This window comes from Ambystoma mexicanum, chromosome 3q (genome assembly GCF_040938575.1).
Source record: "Ambystoma mexicanum isolate Mex_15411 chromosome 3q, UKY_AmexF1_1, whole genome shotgun sequence".
Classification (NCBI taxonomy): domain Eukaryota; kingdom Metazoa; phylum Chordata; class Amphibia; order Caudata; family Ambystomatidae; genus Ambystoma; species Ambystoma mexicanum.
The window spans coordinates 279,601,078-279,616,721 of record NC_090926.1 but is presented as its reverse complement, the minus strand read 5'-3'; the positions used below and the strand labels follow the sequence as shown (position 1 = coordinate 279,616,721).

Sequence of the window (15,644 nt, the reverse complement as noted above, 5' to 3'; positions counted from 1 at the left end):
CAAACAAGTGGATGGGCCTGCTGTCTTTTCCAATGCCAATGATACCCCTAACGAAGCAGCCATCTCAATGAAAGTCTCTAAGGCCTTCCCACAAGACGCCTTCCCAGGTCCTCCAAAAAACAAGAAATCATCTAAATAATGGATCACTCCTTCCGGAGCTGCACACTCCTAAAAAGACCATTCAAGGAACCTGCTAAACCTCTCAAAATAAGCACATGAGACTGAGCACCCCATTGGCATACGTTTATCGAAATACAGCCCGCCCTCAAATTGAAAATAACTACCGAAAATCCTTGGGGAGAAGAGGCCGGGTTGTCCCTTCCCCGCCTACTCCTAATTTGGGCGGTGCGCCCTCTGGCGACGCCACCTAGAGTGGTCATAAAAAGTGCCTTTGGATCGGCTAATAGTCTCTTTTTCGCCAAACCCATTTTGCCTTTGAGCCCTGAAGCAGATACTGAGGGGGATCCATGGGTGGGGCATGATCAGTATTGGGTTGGGGCTAGGATCCCAAGCAGTAGTCCAAGAACTCTGGCACATATCTTGCGAAGACCACTCCAAAGGCAACTGTACTGGTGAGTAAGGATGGACAGAGAGTCGTCATACCGAGAGGGTAAGTCCACTCCACTTTATTGCCATTTGTGTATAAAGAAGTAAGCCGTCTGCAAATTGCCATATGCGAACCTCCACCACCACCCAGGCAGTCCTTACTCCCCCTCTCATTCTCTGTAACCTCAACGGTCCCCTACAGAACACTCAGCTCAAACAACAGGTCAGTATTATATGCTGACAACATGCACGCTGCAGGTGAACACTATCCATACAGACCTCATACACACTGCAAGTGCTCACTATCCGTATAGACCTCATACACCCTACAAGTTCCCACTTCAGCAAGACTTCTTAAATGTGAAGTCATCAGTTGATTTCCCTTACTGTTCAGAATGTTTGTGCTGATGCCCTCAAAAATACCATTTTGGTATACCTTCCTTATGGGTATCAGGGGAGCCAATTTAAGAATTTCCTTGGTGGGACAGGTGCCAAGTTTTTGGGCAGAAACATTGAAAGGGTATTATTAACTTTGTTAGAGATAGATTTTCCCCGGGGTGCCGGGCCCCAGATCCCCTGCATACTCTGCGGCCCCGATGGGTATCTAACCCAGTTCTTATTCCCAAAGATGTTCTTGGTTGACAAATTGCTCAATTGAAATTAAATGCTGTAATTTATTTATTGATTTATTTTTGCATTTGTTGCTGCACACTGAACCATTAGGTATCTAGGCGCTAGTTAGATTAGGTGAGAGAATTCAAGAATACATACAAAAAGTACAATGGCGGGGGGGGAGACCGGTATCAAAATGTCTTAGTGTCTTAGCTCCGGGAGCTTTGCATACATACAATGGTACATTGAGGGAATGGAGTAGATAGGTATCAAAATGTCTTAGTGTCTTAACTCAGCGAGCTTTATGCGAAGAGCCAAGTATTAAAGTTTTTTCTAAAGGTCTAGTAGGCAGGTACATTTCTCAGGGCGATGGGGAGATTGTCCCAGAGCTTTGCAGCAATGAACGGAAAGCTTGATCCTCCTGCAGTCTTTCGAGTGAAGGCAGGCACTCTGAGGAGGTGGCTGTTTGTGTAACTTAGTGGGCGATGTCGGGTGTATGTCTCCACACGGCGTGAAAGGTAGGCCGGGGCAGTGTTGGTGGTGCACCTGTGTGCGATGGAGAGGGTCTTGAATTTAATATGCTCATGGATTGGGAGCCAGTGGGCATCTTTCCTGGCTTCTGTAACATGGTTGTGCTTGGACAAGCCTGGGGCGGCCTGCAGGGCATTGTTGTGGATAGTTTGTAGCTTGCACAAGTTACGTTCATAATTACCTGCAAAGAGGGTGTTGCAACAGTCCAGTTTGGCTCAGGTGATGGCTCTGGCTATGGGCAGGCGGTTGGTTGTTGTCAAGGAAGTTGGGAAAGTTTTAGTGGCGAAGGAGGAGTTGATAATAGCTGTGATGATGCGTGTGAGAGTCTCGGCACAGTCTTTGATGATGGGGGCCGGATAGACATCCCTTTTGCAGCAGGAGGGCTTGAGGCCTTTGATGATGTTGACCACTTCGAGTTCCGATACCGGGCGGAAGTCAAATTGGGTGGTAGGTAGGCTGGTTTGGCGTGAATGGCCCATTGCGTGTCGCAGATTTTCTCCTGGAGGGAGGAGATTTTTCCCATGAAGGCTTCCTGCACCTTGGTGCACCAGGTGTCGTCTGCGATGAGGTCTGTGGGAGGGGTGACTGGCGACTCAAGTTCGCGCAGGATTGTCAAGTGTTTGCAGGTGTTGGACTGTGCGTTATCTATTCTCACATTGTAGCTACTGGCTTTGGCGGTATGAATCGGTCTATTGTAGTCTTTGGCGAGGGAGGTGGACTGAGCTTTGGAGGATGGGTCTTTTCTCCAAGCCATTGTTCTGACAGTTGGTCATTAGGAAGCTGGGCTGTAAGAAATTTCTCTTTCAATTGAAAGTATGCCATCACTTTCTGAATGCAATAGGTGGTTGAACTGTTAGCTGTGTCTCTTCATAGGTATGCTGTGTCTTGCTCGTATTCATCATGAACAACATACTGCATTAACCAATGATTGAGGTGTTGGGTCGGGTGTATCAGTCATATTGTCACTTTAAATTCTTCTAAATGAAGGCCTGCATTTATTGTTGGAAAATAAAGCTGCAAATATTTGATTGTAATTTATAGATCCGACACAGACAAAATGGAAATTTGCTTCAGGGCCAAGCCTCACTTTTGGGGAGCAAATACAACTGCAAGTAATGCCAACTTGACTAAAATAAACTAGCAATGTCTTAACTTTAAGTGGCACCAGTTTACAAGAATGTTCTACTACTTGCACTTTTTTCATTGTGAAGACACATCTCGTAGAAATGTCTTCTTATTGAGCAGTTGATCCTGGTGATGACGTTAAGAATGTATCAGACATTTTCACCGACTGTCCTTTCATATCATTGCTTCGCTAACATTTCCCAGCACTGGTGGTGGGTTCAGATACAAAATCAAATTACTTTTTCAGCTTGCAATGCAAACCCGCAAGATCGCCAATAAAACCTGGGTGATGAAGATGTCAATGCCGCAAATTTAATAAATCAGGCGTTTGTATGCTGCACGTTTTTGTAGACTGTGCATAAGGATCTGATTTGTGTACTTTTTTTTGTAAGACTATTTTGGAAAAATGGTAAGGGCACTTGTAACAAGTGTGATACTCTGGTGATCTGTCTCTCCAACGCAATATTTAAAAACTAGTTAAATGCTGTGGGGAGTTCTGTTCAGCTTTTTAAGTGTGTGAATATATAGCCTGTTTCTAAAGGGTCTTCCAATTCTGTCAGAGGTTTTGGGAGATAGTGGTTTGACCTGTGTCGCAACATTTAGCCTAGTGAAGAAGCCATTAGAAAGTGTTTTGCCAAAGAGCACATGTTTTCAGGAGGCAGTTTGAAACCTCGCCTGTGATCACTACACATTAAACAGAGACCGCTACTGAAGGGCTGCAAAACTGTCTTGCTGGTGTAAAACCTGTGACCTCCACTTGCATACTGTGTTCTGCAGCAAGTGCAGTGGCACAAGCGACTGTTAATGTTTGGGTGTATTCTGTTTGCACCAAAATGTGATAACTGGGAAGCTATGAATCACTCTAGGCAGCGTTGCATTCCAGCATTTGTTCGCCCATTTGTGCTGTTGCAGAAGGGCATCAACCATATGCAAGCAGTCTTGACCCTTTCCTAGTGGTATCCATACAGATTGAACATCTATGTGACTCCCCTCTATATGGAAACACAAGCAACTGTAGGTAGGGATCACTGAAAAAGGAATCTTTAACATGTTATGGCATGCATATGCTCAGAAGTGGATCTTTTGCTCTCTGTGCCAACGGCCAAGGCATACAATAAGCAGTGTCGCATAGCAATTCACTATGCAATTCTGTAGGTTTGCTCATTAAATTTAAACTTGGGTAGCAAAGTTAGCTATTGAAGTTACCCTGTTCAATAAAAGCACTGCTCACCCTGAATTCCTCTCTGGCTTTCAAGGCACTTGCCACCCACTTCTCTGTTCACTGCAAGTTCAAAGGGGCTAAAGGAGAGAGAGTGCAATAGTAATAATCTCCTTCATGCCAAACACCTGTGTGGGAGTGATAGGCAAGATTTTCTTTTTTCTTTTATAATCTATTGAAAACCAGAAGTAATCTGGATGATACTTTTATTAAGCTAACTATATCCTCTTTGGCAAAGATGTATTCATTTTGGCAAAGGCCAGTGTGTATAACTTTATTAAAAAGAGTCATGCAATTCAATTCCTAACAATTTAAGTTGTTGCATAATGCAGAACTACAGTATTGTTTCTGTAAAACACTGCATTGTCTCTGTGGTTTACAGTAAAGTTTAGGTTAGTGTATCTAAATCTCATAGGCCCTCATTACAACACCGGCACTAAACCATGGTGCTGTTAGCACCATGGTTGGTGCCGGTATTGTAACAAGTCCGCCATGGTGAAATACCGCCCCATTCCAAGGTTGGCGGGGCGGTATTTTCCCATTTCCCATGGCCCTTCCCCATTCCCATTTTTGCCCCATAGGACTCAATGGGAATGGGGAAGGCGGCAATCACGGTACCGCAAATTGCGGTACCGTAATTGCCTGCAAGGTCCCTTTGCGGGTGCCTACTTTAACGGCTGGTCCCGCAAAGGGACCTCGTAGTAAGGCGCTAAGTGGTTAACAGTGCTGCAGCTTTTACGGCGCCGTTAACCACTTAGCGCCTGGGTCGTAATGAGGCCCATAGTGTCAACTAGATTTGTTTTGTTGGGGAAGATGCATCACATTGATGAGTGAATCCTTTTGAAAATATACATGATCACATGGCCAACTGCTTTTAATGGCAAGTCTCACTCTGTGGCCTGCTGGTTGCATTTATCAGTGGCGACTGATGAATTCTTTAACTGGAGGGACGTAAGTATGTGTCCCGATATGCCAGAGTGACGGAATGTAGCGAGGAATCCCACACCACCCAATGGGTGTTTGGGGGGTTCTCCCCACGAGAACCTTTTTTAAATACCGGGTTTTCATGATGCCTTTGCCCATAATATGTGCAAGTATAAAAATATTTTCCTGCTGGCTGTATCCATACATTTCCATACTGGCTGCACCAATATATGCCAGTATTCGCATATAAGAACATACTCATGTTTGCTTTGTGCATAATGGTAGTAAATGATACTGTAAGACAATATGTCCACGCTAGTTCTGCCAATTTATGCCAGTACCCTCACAACATACTCCCGTTGGCTTTACCAAAATGCATGCCACCGTGAAAAATGATATCCAAACTGGCTGACCAAAATGACAGTCTATCTGAGTTTCCCCAATCTTGTTTGTCAAACCAATCAACATTAAACCAATATTGCATCTATAAAGCAAAATGAATGCTTCTAATGTAGTATAGCATTTTCATTAAGAAAATATGCACACTCAAAACACTAGACAACATTTTAACCCAGGTCAAACTGTAGCACATAAATCTACTTCGCACACCTACCGGCAGTCTCTTTCATTTTAAGAAGTACAAAGGCACCGATCCGACTTGGTGAATACATTTTTATTTGCACATCCACCCAAGCATCACCATCAGAGGCACAGACAATTTTGAAGGGAACATTCTTTCTGTAAGGAAAGAATATATTAAGCATTAGTTGTCTCTAGTCTCCACGTTGTTCACATTTACTGGACAAAACAGAACACAGATGATAAACAGCACAGACAATTACTAACGTGAGCATTTCATATATAGCACCTACATTCATATGCATACATTTTTAGGCAATCGAAATCGTTAAGTTGGGTTAGTATTTTCATGTCAGCGGAGTGAGTAGAAGTGTAGAGAGGAGACAGGACACCGCTCATTCTCACCACAGGCCTTAAGTGGGTACTTCCGGACTTAATGGAGAGAGTAAGCTGCTTGTAACATTGAAGCTGCACTAGAATAGTCTCAACAGAATGCATAAAGAAGAGAGATGCTCCCCCACAGATAGGCTTGCCACTCCCCCACCGTCTCTGATGTTATTGCCTCTCCCAACATTTGAAAGGTTATCCCGCCCCCTGAAATTTAGGTTTTGTTGCGCCCCTGTTTGAACACATACCAAAGCAGCAAGCCTATCCCTCTAGTGTGCATGTGACCCTGTGATTTTATTAATATTTGCACGGCTACATATGAACACTGGCCTGGGCACTGCACTTAAATGCACAGACTGTGCTTAGCACAGACCATTCCTAGAGTGGAAAGCAGTCTGAGGCACCCGTGGGGGTGGCAGACATTAATGTTTTGTTTGCCCCCCACAGGTGCCTCAGGCTGCTTTCCACTCTCATTTCAGCAGCTCTCTACTCTGCAGTGCGCACAAGCTCCTCACTCGTAAAGTTTGAACACTGAACCTTGGCACTTCACTTTAATTGCAGTGCAGTGGCCCAGGCCAGTGTTCAAACTTCACAGTGAGTGAGCCATGGGCAGCTGGCCATCTGTCCTGACTCCCGCACTGGTAGACGCCCTCCGGGACTGCAAAAGTACCCCTCTCACACAGCCCGAAACAAAAGTGGGAATTTTGTAGTCCAGGAGAGGGGGGTCTGGGACCCTCTTGGTGGCTATCACCGGTTCCCGAGTTCTGCAGGGGAGAGTCTGCACTGCAGAACTCGGGACATAAAAAAAAATGAATTTACCAGCGCTGGGTCTGGTACAGCCAGCTCCTCTGCCTCTCGTCTCCCGTCATTTGTGTGGACTGCGGAGCCTGACCCATGTGCAGGAAGTTACAAAAACGAAACCAAACATAACCACCTGTGGAGTTTGTTTGGTTTCGTTTCAGTTCCTGAACGTGGGTGGGTCCGCAACGTGACATCGCTGCGACCCTTCCGCAGCACTCTGCCCCCTGTCCTATCTCTTGCACAGACTGGGGTGGGTCTGCAAAGTCTGACCCAGTCTGTTTGAGGGACAGGACAGGGCGCTAAAAAAGGATGCCTTGAGGCATTTCTTTCTTAACGCCCCCAGGCATCCTTTTCATCCGAGTCTATCAGCTTTCACTGTTGGCCCGGGAGGGTCCGCAGAGCACATGTGCGGCAGGGATGGCTGATTTCAGCGCTCCCCGCTGCACATACAGTGCAGTCCCCACCATTCCCATGAGTAACAGGATTTTGCTGTTACCCGTGGACATGGTGGGGGGTGTCATTGTTGGTGGGGCTCATTATCTTACTTTCATCCCTCTTACATAATGAATACACAAGGCTAACTAGATGTTTGCACAAAAGAATGATCAATAGTTCCATCCAGACTGTACATCGACACATCTACTGCAATACCACATACTGTAGTTAGCCACCAGAGCTCACTTTGCACTCTGATTATGATTGCATTAAATATTAGCACCTGCGTGACAGAGCTGGCCAAACTGTTTTCAGAGCCTTTTTATAACATCTATTTTTTTTTTTGTTTGTTTATTAACCTGTTAGGGTTTTTTACAAAACTGCGTTGTGGCAAACTGTATTTGTGCTACTTTTGAAGGTTGGAAGTTGACCCAGGACTCACGACACCACTCTCGAATTTCCTTGAAGGTCTCTTACTGAGGTTGCAGGCAATGAGCCAATGTCACTGACTTTTACCAGAGCTACTTCGAGAAATTTAGCTGCCGCTCTGGACCATCTAGTGGAGTCGCCTGCAATTAGACGGAACCATATTGTCTCTTCGTCGAGTGTAAAAGGGCACGTGATGAGTGGTGTCAAATAAGCCCTTCTTTCCTGCGCCAGTCCAACACATGAAGTGAGTAGATGACGGACAGATTCTATTTGGTCAACTAGGCCGCAGACCCGGCAATAAGAAGAATTAGCCAGAGCTCTTTTGGCCAAAATTTCTCTCGTGTGCAGAAGATTCAGGCGGGCCCGCAGAAGAATTTTTCACAACTTTTTTTCGGGAAATTTTTCGCAATATTTCAACGGAACCTTTGGCCGATTATAAGTGGGTGGCAAGTCTTTTAGGGATGTGTACGTTAGGATTTTCTCATTAGTACGTATCCAATCTTGTTCTAGAAGTTTTTGCTTCACACGCCCAGGATTAGAGATGAGGAGGTCGTCCGTACAGTGGACTTCTTCTAGTTTTTTTTCAATTTTCTTCGCCCAGTTAGTGAGTGGTATGCACTTCCCATTTTCCAGTTCATTTTCTAATATCCGAAAAATCGGCAAAGAGTCAGAGGTCCGTATTTTCCTATAAAGTAGAATCGCGCTTTGCATAACAACTGAGGCTAGTGAGGGAAGGCCAAGGTCGCGCCGAATGGCTGGCATGGGGGCTGAGGTAGGACGCCCCAAGACCGATTTCCATAGAAAACCTTCCAGTCTCAGCCAAAATTCAACAGGTAAAGTTAAGTTGGATGCCATGCCGTATGTTATGGCCGGTACTACCTTTGTTTTATAGAATTGTAGTACCGGGGTCCAGGAAAACTTGCCGAATTTTCTGTCAACAGCTCGAGATTGGGCTGTCAAGTTCTTGATTTTTGACCATAACGAGGCTTGTAGTGAAATGTCATTCAAAGTGTTGTCTAGTTGGATGCCCGGATACTTAAACTCGTCTACTACTTCAATTTTTTCTTCATCAAGAAACCATACCGGACATTTCTTTGTCTTTTTTGTGCCTTTTGAGAAAGACAGAATTTTGGTTTTGTTTTTATTTCTTTGCAGATTATTTTCTTCCATGTATTTGGCCAAGTTTGTTAGTTGTCTCTCAAGGCCCACTGCCGTCTGATCAATCAGAATTAAGTCGTCGGCGTATCACAGTCTTGAGACTTTAGAGACACCTACTCGCGGTGGGAAGGATCTTACTAATTTCTCTGAATCTTGGAAGTCTCCAATAAACAAAATGAACAGAGCTGGGGCCAGAGGGCAGCCCTGTTTTACTCCGCGTTTTGTAAAGATTTGCTCTGACAGTGTGCCTTGTTGGTTTAGGCGAACTCTGAGTGAAGTGGTTGCACGGAGTGCCATTATTGGTGCAAGAATCCGGTCAGGACATTTCCAGGTGGCTAACTTGGTCCACAGTCTTTCTCGGTCTACCAGATCAAAGGCCTGGGACAGGTCCACCATTGCCATGTGGACCTTTCCAGTGCCCCTCTTTGTGTTTGCTTTGAGTATGTTCAAAAACAGAAGGTTAATTGACGTTCCTGCTCCCTTCTGGAATCCTGTTTAAAACATATCGGCTGCCGGGGAGGCACTGGCCCAGACTTTGAAGTGGCGTAGGAGTAGTGCTGCAAAAATCTTCCCTATGACGTCCAATAAGACTATAGGTCTGTAATTGGCGGGGATATCTCTATTTCCTTTTTTATAGATGGGCACCAGTACAGCCTCTGTTCAGGTTTTAGGAATTTCTTTGGTTTTCTGAGTTTGAGTGAATATTTCGCCAATTGCTTGCGCCCATAATAGTGGGTGTGCCTTGAGGTCAGTCAATGTTAGTCAAGCATTCTGGCCCTGGGGCCCTTGAGGATTTAAGTTTGTTGATTACTTCTCTGATGTCCTCAACCGATGAGAGAGTGATCCATGGAGAATCTGAGAGGACAGGAGGATACAATGACGAGGTGGTGGGGCAGCGGTACAGCTCTGTAAAGTGCTGAATCCACTTTGACTCTAGGACACAGTTAGCCAGCACATTTGCCCTCTGCCCGTTAATTGATTTCAATAGCGACCAAAAGTCTCGAGTGTTCCTTGTGGCGCAAGTATGGAGCATTGCTTCGGCGTCATTTTGGTACATAAGCAACCGGTGCTGTTTTAGCCATGATTTGTAGGATTTTTGTTCCGCTTGATAATTAGACCATGTTTCCGGCGAGTCAGCTCTTATGGCTGTTTTTTTCAGTTTGTTAAGACTCAGCCTTTTTGTCGCCACTTCTGTGTCAAAAGAGTGCATATGCGTAGGTTTCCATATTTTTGTTCCCGCAAAGTTCGTTTTATGTAGGGCCAGAAGCGAGACGTATTCTGGTCGTCTGTCGCTTTTACTCTTCGTTATTTGGACATTTTTCCTCGCAATGTTGGACGTGAAATTTTTTACATTGTCGGAAGTTAAACAGAGCCTGTTTTGTTGTAAGTTAGAATCCACCACTGCTGGGTAGAAGGACCTTGATGGAACTTTTCCGTTCCATGACATTTTTAGGAGGTTATGATCACTTTCCTGCGTTTTCACCACAGTAAAGTCGGTGAAATAGGCTATCAGCCCTTCAGTGATGAATATATAGTCCAGCGTGGCGGTCGAGCTCAGTCTTTCCCACGTAGGAATTTGTGTTTCTCGATCTTGGAGTAATGATACATTGTGGAAGTTCCTTGATTTCATTAGGAGGGACCAGGCTCGACCTCTTTCGTCCATCGTTGAGTTAGGGCTTTGTTTGTTTTTCACTCTCCCCTCACATTTAGAGTTAAAGTCACCGCAGATGATGATATTGGGTACTTTCCGCTCCACCGTTAGGTCGTCAATTTGGTTGGCGACCATGGTGCAGAACTCTGTAGTGCTGGTTTTCGCCGGGTTCCAGTAGAGGTTTATTATGCCTAACTCCGAATTTATCCAAGCATCTCTGGTTAAGTCTTGATGGAACCATGTAGTCAGCGTCGTTAGCATTCCATAACCCTCTGCTATTTTCCCTTTTGGAGTGATCCCTGAACCAATCCGGATAGCTGTTAGTATGCCTCCGGAGGGGCGTCCTAGAATGGACTTGCAGGCAGGCGAGACCTCTGTTGCGTATCCGTCCATGGCTGGTTTATGAACCAACCACGTTTCTTGAAGGCAGATCAGTTCGAACATACCTAAATTTGTGTCACTAGGCGTTGTGAGATGTCAATGTCCTCTCGTATTCCACAAAGCCATATTTAGGGTGCATTTTAGTGGAGGATTTAAGGGACCGGTGCGTTGCTTCTCCGTCGGATTTGGTCCTTGGGTTTGTTGCTATTTCTTGTGATTTTGCGCAAAGGTTTCCGAAATCCATTTCCATGGATTTTGTGCCGATGGTGCACTCGCTTCTCTTAATGGTCTGCTCTCTTTTGTGATTTCCGTTCTAGATTGTCTTATTTCTCTTTTCTCGTGATAGCTTTGTGTTTTTGGTGCATCGTAGTTTTTGGTTCGGGTCGTAGTTGGAGGGGTAGTTTGGTTGCTCCGCCACCACCTTTCGTTGCCATATGCCGCGTTTTGTTTTCTCGGGAGCCTCTGTACGTTGTTTTCTCTGTGTCGCTCCCTGTCTTGATTTGAACCTTCACTTTTTTCTTTCGTCGCCATAGCGTTGTCCTTCGATTGTTTCTGAAGGCAGTAGATTTTTAGGCCCATTTTTTGGAGATCCTTGTGCACGTCGGGGGTTAACACCAATGATGTTTTTCTTCTTAAATGGAGGTAGGCTTTTGCTTTGTGTTCCCGATGGTAGGGTTCGACCAGTATGAAGTCTTCCGATCTTAAGTGGCAGAGTTTTCCTATTTTCCCCAGTCTTTTTAAGACTGTTCTGCGGTTTAGGACCAGATAAGAGTCTTTAGATGATATTTGTTCTAGCTTGAAGAGTTTACCCCCTTCAAAGATTTTGTCTTTGTCTGAGGCAGCGTCCTTATTTCCTCTTTGTTCCTTCAATGACTGAGCTCTGGCGGAGTAGTGAGATTTGTAGTGTTTCTGGTCTTGATCTCTATGTGGCTCGTGTCCGGCATTTTCATGTGTCTCCTTTAAGTTTCTCAGAGCTTCTAGGGCAGTAGATGGAGAGTTTGAGCGAGATCGTTGTCTGAGCAGCTCCCTAGATGCCTCGGGGTGACTTTTTTTCTTAAGTTCTCGAGTAGGTTCATCTTTTTTTGTGGGGATTGTTTGCGTTTGTTTTGGAGCGTCGTCACAATTTGACGGCAGTGGGGAGTCTGGTTCCCTTTCGTCAAAGTACAGCGATATGTTCGACAGATCTGAAGATGAATTTGAGTCTACACTTATTCTAGATGTGTCTGTTACATTCGTCTGCTTCAAGTTTGAGGGTAAGGGGTTCATAATCGCTTCCCCTTGGTTGACTCCCGTCTCCGTCTCCCCAATACAGTTTCGATTTGGAAGAGTTTTTTGAGGGGATTCCTTTGGGCACAACAGCACAGAGGTTTTGATGCCGCTTTTGATCTTTTCTTTGACTTTCCCCCTGGGTGTGGGTTTTGGTGGGGACAGTAGTGCTGGTGTAATCTCATCGGCTTTGTGTTTTGCAGGAATTTTTGCAAAGATTGGGGCGACTTCTTTGTTCTTCTCGGTCTGTGTGGACTGTGTGGTTTTGGTTGGTAATTCCACATTTGTATGAGTGCTGCCATCTTTCTTTAGTAATTCTGTCATCATAATGTCTATTTTTTCCTCCAACTTTAAATGTATGGAGTTCGAAGTTCTTTCCGTTGCTGTTAGGTAGCCTTCCACGAAAATTAGCTTGTCCTTTAATTCACTGATCATTGCTGTATTATCTTTCAAGGCCTCGTGTATTGATTCATACAGCTTTGTGAAGGGGTTTAGTACTATTGAGAATGCAGACATCACCGACAGAAGGTCTTTTTTCTTTGTCGAGGGAGAGTCGTTTTCTGACATGTTTGATGTGTTCCCAGGGCGTCTGCTTTTCTGCGGGGTGTTAGAGTCTTTAGTGGCGTGGAGTGTCGAGAATCTTTCTGAGAGTCTTCTTTCTGCAGTTGATGTGTTAGCTTGGGGAGGCTGAGATAGGTTTTCCGACGTTTGGCTCGAGTTTCCCAGAATATGCGGCCGGGTCCACGCATGATTTTCTAGTTGTTGCCTGGGGCAGAAATTTTGGGTCTGCTTTGGTCCATCTGGAGTGGACACAGAGATTGGCAGGTTCACGTGTGGCAGCTTTGGGAGACTGAGAGAGTCTTCAGGGAGCTTATTTGTTACATCTGATTTCTTTTTGTTCGCGTCTTCTTCTCTTTCTTCTTGCTGAGACAGTTCGGGCAGCACTGGTCTCATTTGATTCAGGTCCCCCGATTGCATAGTCTCGTGGTCGATGAGTGCATGTGCTGTCTGAATCCGTCCTTGGAGGTTTGTATCAGTTTTCCTGGCTTTACTCAGAGGAGAGTTATCTTGGATGGCCTCTAGGATTTCGGCGTCTGATAGCTCAGACTCTTGACTTATCTTTCTTTTGTGTTGCTTTAGAAAGTATTCCTTTAGGCTGCTTAGATTTGTCACACTCGGGTTTCCTTTGTGCCCTCCTAATGGTTTAGAGATGACTTTTTTTTCAGGGTCTTTGATATCGTTTTTTTCTCCCTTATTTGGTTCTGATTAGAGTTTTCGTTGTTGCGAGCAATCTTTACTCCCTGAGGTGAATTTGTAGGGACTGTGCCGTGTTGCTTCGTGTCGCTCAGCTGTGTTTCAGCCAGCACTGAAGGCGTGCCTGCAGCTGGATTTGATGTTTGGGGTCTCAGTTGTCGGTCAAGATCGTGAACTGGGGATTCGTTCCCCTCTAGGGACCCTGTGGACCCTACGATCTTAATGTCTACTAAGGGGTTTCGGGCCCGTTCAGGGTCCGTGGTGCTGGTTGTTTCTAATGGTGAATACACCTCCAGCCCTTTGTTCGTGAAGACCTCGTCTTCTGATTCCGTGTCCCATGAGGCAGTTTGAGTAATCTTCCCCGTAGTTAGCTGAGCCTTCCTGAAATGAAGCTTCCTTTCAAGGTCTGTTTGGTGGGCTCGACTCTGATGGACCTGAGCCTGAACCATGATGGCTGTGTCGTACAAGTATTCTTGCGCTGGGCCCGCCTCAGCCCGCGTCGAGCCACTGACTGGCGTGTTTACCCGATCTGGGTTTTCCCCAAGCTTCTGGAGTGCTGCTTGAAGCGGACGTGGCGAGGTGTGTGGGCCCTCCAGGTCGCTTTTTCCGTTGGTAGGTTGGGTAGGTTGCGGTAGGTTCTTGTTTGACAAGCCCTGCTCGACAAGTCCCTGCCGTGCCCGCCCTCCGATGGTCACCGGCAAGGAGTCACTTGCCAAGGCGGTGGTCAGACTGGGCGGCTGGTGCCGCTCCGTTCTTGCTGTTTGGCTGGAGTGACTGGACGAATTTCCCGCTGTAATAGCGAGACTTTCCCGCCCTCCTGCTTGTACGGTGCCCTTCAGGTTTCCAGGTCCGGGGTCAGAATCACGTTCTGGTGATGAAGCAAGAGGATGATCAGTGAAGGAGGAAGCGGGGTGATCGGTCATTGGATGTTTGCAATGAGGTCTTTCCTTACTCTTAGGAGTAGTAGATGTTGGCGGACCTGTCTCACCCTTCCGTTGGCTGTCAGCTGTTTTAGTACTGGCAGGGCGATCTTGCAAGCTCTCTTGGTCTGTTTTGCTGCTGCTACGCAGCCGGAGGCTGATGTCGTCCTCCGTGGGTGATGGAGGAGCCATTAGTGTGGTGAGAGGGTGACTACAGGGTTGTGGCAGTAAAGTAGGGACAACACGGGTTCTTTACCTTTCTGGTGCTGCCACAGTGCGCCGAACAGTCGCTCAACAGTCCCTGGCCTTTACTCCTCTCGGGCTTAACGCCACAAGAATGGTAGCCTCCGCTCTTTGTAGGCGCCCGAGATCACGTGATGGAGTCACGTGTCGTGTGTTGCAGTGAAGCCCCGCCTCCTCCAGGAAGCGCGGCGTGTCAGTCGTTGCCGGCAAGAGCGTTAGAGGGCTTGCAGTGCCGGTTCTGTGGATATCAGGAAGGTACGTTCCTTTTTGAGTTCAAAACAAGTTTGCTACTGAGTAGCACACACGGGGCGGGCGGCAGCCTCCGCTCTTTGTAGGCGCCCGAGATCACGTGATGGAGTCACGTGTCGTGTGTTGCAGTGAAGCCCTGCCTCCTCCAGGAAGCGCGGCGGGTCAGTCGTTGCCGGCAAGAACGTTAGAGGGCTTGCAGTGCCGGTTCTGTGGATATCAGTAAGGTACGTTCCTTCTTGAGTTCAAAACAAGTTTGCTACTGAGTAACATCTATTTATTTGTGTCCATTCATGCAGCTAACCTTTTACAGACAGCCAGAGCTCACAAAGTCCACTCACCCACTCGCATAGTCCAGTAGATTTTATGAAGGACAAGTACCGTTTGCAGGGGATGTTTTAAACTTTTATGTAAAATTTACTTTTTTTGCAGTAAATGTCAAATCAGTTTCACTGTGCATAGCTGGCTTCTGGCTGGCAGCAGTGTGTCAAACAAAGTGGGTTTGTGGTAACATGCACTATTTTACAGAAAACGCATTTTACATTATTTGTCGCACATTGCTATGAGTCCAGTACATTTCTTTTTGGTCGAGTAGGTAAACTAAATTACTTGCAGGTCTAGTGGAATTTTAAAGAATTTGCAAGACCTGATTCATCTCATTAATATCTGCTGTATTGAGGCTCATTTTATGTTTTGGATCCAAATAACTTCTGGTGACATTAAAAATATTAGTACAACATTGCTAATCAAATGGGTGTGTTTGCTAATCAAGAAAACTTTAATGTGCAAACTTTGATAATCCATTTGTGAAATCTTATGTATGCGTTGCAAATGCATCAAGCTGCGGCTGGTCAAGGCCCATCACGCCTAAAATATCTTAGCCATATCCCTTCTGCAAAGGATCATAAATAACCTAGCTGTGTAGCCTAGTGAAGGC

At 45.8% G+C, this 15,644-nt stretch overlaps 1 protein-coding gene and 1 long non-coding RNA gene across 2 annotated transcripts in view; one reads left to right on the top strand and one right to left on the bottom strand.

Annotated features, from left to right (window-relative positions):
- The window catches only part of ESYT1 (extended synaptotagmin 1), a 1,383,482-nt gene that overhangs the window by 77,753 nt on the left and 1,290,085 nt on the right, over positions 1 to 15,644 (top strand). The window lies entirely within an intron of this gene.
- On the bottom strand, positions 5,616 to 6,809 carry LOC138582456 (uncharacterized). The gene is made up of 2 exons (XR_011305026.1): positions 6,743 to 6,809; positions 5,616 to 5,695 (listed from the first exon to the last, which is right to left on the bottom strand). It is a non-coding gene; the product is annotated as an uncharacterized lncRNA (long non-coding RNA).